Source organism: Triticum aestivum, chromosome 4A (genome assembly GCF_018294505.1).
Source record: "Triticum aestivum cultivar Chinese Spring chromosome 4A, IWGSC CS RefSeq v2.1, whole genome shotgun sequence".
Classification (NCBI taxonomy): Eukaryota; Viridiplantae; Streptophyta; class Magnoliopsida; order Poales; family Poaceae; genus Triticum; species Triticum aestivum.
In genome coordinates this window covers 230794274-230798679 of record NC_057803.1, presented here as the reverse complement: position 1 = coordinate 230798679, position 4406 = coordinate 230794274, and positions in this window count along the sequence as shown.

The window sequence follows — 4406 nt, the reverse complement described above, 5'->3', positions numbered from 1 at the left end:
TCCCTACCCTAGGCCGGCCCCTCTCTCTTTCCCTTATGGCCCAACAAGTCCCATTAGCCCCCGGGGGGTTCTGATAACCCCTCCGGTACTCCGGTAAAATCCCGATTTTACCCGGAACTCTTCCGATGTGCAAATGCAGGCTTCCAATATATCAACCTTTATGTCTCGACCATTTCGAGACTCCTTGTCATTTCCGTGATCATATCCGGGACTCCGAACTACCTTTGGTACATCAAAACATATAAACTAATAAAACCGATCATCACAGAACTTTAAGCGTGCGGACCCTACGGGTTCGAGAACTATGTAGACATGACCGAGACATGTCTCCGGTCAATAACCAATAGCGGAACCTGGATGCTCATATTGGTTCCTACATATCCTACAAAGATCTTTATCGGTCAAACTGCATAACACTATACGTTGTTCTCTTTGTCATCGGTATGTTACTTGCCCGAGACTCGATCGTCGGTATCCCAATACCTAGTTCAATCTCTCTACCGGCAAGTCTCTTTACTCGTTTTGTAATACATCATCCCGTAACTAACTTATTAGTTACAATGCTTGCAAGGCTTATAGTGATGTGCATTACTGAGTGGGCCCAGAGATACCTCTCCGATAATCGGAGTGACAAATCCTAATCTCGAAATACACCAACTCAATAAGTACCTTCGGAGACACCTGTAGAGCATCTTTATAATCACCCAGTTACGTTGTGACGTTTGGTAGCACACAAAGTGTTCCTCCGGTAAATGGGAGTTGCATAATCTCATAGTCATAGGAACATGTATAAGTCATGAAGAAAGCAATAGCAACATACAAAACGATCAAGTGCTAAGCTAACGGAATGGGTCAAGTCAATCACATCATTCTCCTAATGATGTGATCTTGTTAATAAAATGACAACTCATGTCTATGGTTAGGAAACTTAACCATCTTTGAACGAGCTAGTCAAGTAGAGGCATACTAGTGACACTATGTTTGTCTATGTATTCACACATGTATTATGTTTTCGGTTAATACAATTCTAGCATGAATAATGAACATTTCTTATGAAATAAGGAAATAAATAATAACTTTATTATTGCATCTAGGGCATATTTCCTTCAGTCTCCCACTTGCACTAGAGTCAATAATCTAGTTCACATCGCCATGTGATTTAACACCAATAGTTCACATCACCATGTGATTAACACCCATAGTTCACATTGTCATGTGACCAACACCCGAAGGGTTTACTAGAGTCAATAATCTAGTTCACATCGCTACGTGATTAACACCCAAAGAGTACTAAGGTGTGATCATGTTTTGCTTGTGAAAGAAGTTTAGTCTACGGGTCTGCCACATTCAGATCCGTATGTATTTTTATAAATTTCTATGTCAACAATGCTATGCACGGAGCTACTCTAGCTAATTGCTCCCACTTTCAAAATCTATCCAGATTGAGACTTAGAGTCATCTGAATTAGTGTCAAAATTTGCATTGATGTAACCCTTTACGACGAACCTTGTGTCACCTCCATAATCGAGAAACATATCCTTATTCCACTAAGGAAAATTTTGACCGCTGTCCAGTGATCTACTCCTAGATCAATATTGTACTTCATTGCTAAACTCAGTGTAGGGTATACAATAGATCTGGTACATAGCATGGCATACTTTATAGAAACTATGGCTGAGGCATAGGGAATGACTTTCATTCTCTTTCTATCTTCTGCCGTGGTCGGGCTTTGAGTCTTACTCAATTTCACACCTTGTAACCCAGGTAAGAACTCTTTCTTTGACTATTCCATTTTGAACTACTTCAAAATCTTGTCAAGGTATGTACTCATTGAAAAAACTTATCAAGTGGCTTGATCTATCTCTATAGATCTTGATGCTCAATATGTAAGTAGCTTCACCGAGGTCTTTATTTGAAAAACTCCTTTCAAATACTCCTTTATGCTTTCAAGAAAATTCTACATTATTTCCCCTCAAAAATATGTCATTCACATATATTTATCAGAAATGTTGTAGTGCTCCCACTCACTTTCTTGTAAATACAGGCTTCACCACAAATCTGTATAAAACTATATGCTTTGATCAACTCATCAAAGCGTATATTCCAACTCTGAGATGCTTGCACTAGTCCATAGATGGATCGCTGGAGTTTGCACATTTTGTTAGCACCTTTAGGATCGACAAAACCTTCTGGTTGCATCATATACAACTCTTCTTTAAGAAATCCATTAAGGAATGTAGTTTTGACATCCATTTACCAGATTTCATAAAATGTGTCAATTTGCTAACATGATTCGGACAGACTTAAGCATCGATATGAGTGAGAAAATCTCATCGTAGTCAACACCTTGAACTTTGTCAAAACCTTTTTCGACAAGTCTAGCTTTGTAGATAGTAACACTATTATCAGCGTCTGTCTTCCTCTTGAAGATCCATTTATTTTCTATGGCTTGCCGATCATCGGGCAAGTCAACCAAAGTCCACACTTTGTTCTCATATATGCATCCCATCTCAGATTTCATGGCCTCAAGCCATTTCGCGGAATCTGGGCTCATCATCGCTTCCTCATAGTTCATAGGTTCGTCATGGTCAATTAGCATGACCTCCAGAACAGGATTACCGTACCACTCTGGTGCGGATCTCACTCTGGTTTATCTACGAGGTTCGGTAGTAACTTGATCTGAAGTTACATGGTCATCATCATTAGCTTCCTCACTAGTTGGTGTAGGAGTCACGGAAACAGATTTCTGTGATGAACTACTTTCCAATAAGGGAGCAGGTATAGTTACCTCATCAAGTTCTACTTTCCTCCCACTCACTTCTTTCAAGAAGAAACTCCTTCTATAGAAAGGATCCATTCTCAGCAACAAATATCTTGCCTTCGGATATGTGATAGAAGGTGTACCCAACAGTTACTTTTGGGTATCCTATGAAGACACACTTCTTCGACTTGGGTTTGAGCTTATCAAGATGAAAATTTTTCACATAAGCAAAGCAACCCCAAACTTTAAGAAACGATAGCTTAGGTTTCTTGCTAAACAACAGTTCATACAGTGTCGTCTCAATGGATTTAGATTGTGCCCCTTTTAATGTGAATGCAGCTGTCTCTAATGCATAACCCCAAAACGATAGTGGTAAATCAGTAAGAGACATCATAGATTGCACTATATCAAATAAAGTACGGTTATGACGTTCGGACACACCATTACGCTGTGGTGTTCTAGGTGGCATGAGTTTGTGAAACTATTCCACATTGTTTTAATTGAAGACCAAACTCATAACTCAAATATTTGCCTCTGCGATCAGATTGTAGAAACTTTATTTTCTTGTTATGATGATTTTCCACTTCACTCTGAAATTCTTTAAACTTTTCAAATGTTTCAGACTTATGTTTCCTCAAGTAGATATACCCATATCTACTCAAATCATCTGTGAAGGTCAGAAAATAATGATACCCGCCACGAGCCTCAACACTAATCGGACCTCATACATCAGTATGTATTATATCCAATAAGTCAGTTGCTCGCTCCATTGTTCTGGAGAACGGAGTCTTAGTCATCTTTGCCCATGAGGCATGGTTCACAAGCATCAACTGATTCATAATCAAGTGATTCCAAAAGCCCATCAGCATGGATTTTCTTCATGCACTTTACACCAATATGACCTAAACGGCAGTGCCACAAATAAGTTGCACTATCGAAATTAACTCTGCATCTTTTGGCTTCAATATTATGAATATGTGTATCACTACGATCGAGATTCAACAAACCATTTTCATTGGGTGTATAACCATAGAAGGTTTTATTCATGTAAATAGAATAACAATTATTCTCTAACTTAAATGAATAATTGTATTGCAATAAACATGATCAAATCATATTCATGCTCAACGCAAACACCAAATAACACTTATTTAGGTTCAACACTAATCCTGGAAGTATAGGGAGTGTACGATGATGATCATATCATTCTTGGAACTACTTCCAAGACACATCGTTACTTCACCCTTAACTAGTCTCTGTTCATTCTGCAACTCCCGTTTCAAGTTACTACTCTTAGCAACTGAACTAGTATCAAAAAGCGAGGGGTTGCTATAAACACTAGTAAAGTACACATCAATAACATGTATATCCAATATACCTTTGTTCACTTTGCCATCCTTCTTATCCGCCAAATACTTGGGGCAGTTCCGCTTCCGGTGACTAGTCCCTTTGCAGTAAAAGCACTTAGTCTCAGGCTTAGGTCCATACTTGGGCTTCTTCACTTGAGCAGCAACTTGCTTGCCGTTCTTCTTGAAGTTCCCCTTCTTACCTTTGCCCTTTTCTTGAAACTAGTGGTCTTGTTAACCATCAACACTTGATGCTTTTCTCGATGTCTACCTTCATCGATTTCAGCATCACGAAGAGC